This window comes from Penaeus monodon, chromosome 23 (genome assembly GCF_015228065.2).
Source record: "Penaeus monodon isolate SGIC_2016 chromosome 23, NSTDA_Pmon_1, whole genome shotgun sequence".
Taxonomy (NCBI): domain Eukaryota; kingdom Metazoa; phylum Arthropoda; class Malacostraca; order Decapoda; family Penaeidae; genus Penaeus; species Penaeus monodon.
Window position 1 is genome coordinate 33,823,625 of NC_051408.1, and position 287 is coordinate 33,823,911.

The 287-nt window shown below is 44.3% G+C and overlaps 1 protein-coding gene across 1 annotated transcript in view; it reads right to left on the bottom strand.

Moving 5' to 3' along the window:
* The window catches only part of LOC119587943 (espin-like), a gene marked incomplete in the record, with an annotated part of 133,296 nt that overhangs the window by 33,426 nt on the left and 99,583 nt on the right, over positions 1 to 287 (bottom strand).

Genomic DNA, 287 nt, shown 5'->3' on the forward strand with positions numbered 1-287 from the left:
CGCCCCCTTTCTTCATGCTTTAATTCTACATTGCAAACTTTGCATCACAACGCCGGCATCCCCTGCTCTTTGTCCATATCTCGGATTGCACCGACATCCATGCAACTTCATAATCTGGTATGTATTGCTCTGGGAAATGTCATTTTCTTGCCGATTGCATTAGGTCCCTCTGCACTGTGTTGCGGAGATGTGTTCTGCAAGTCCTATGTGAATTTCTTTCTCAACTGTATAAGGGTGACCCGTCTTTGTGTTGCGAAATGCTTTCTACTTTTCTCTCTTTCTGTCTT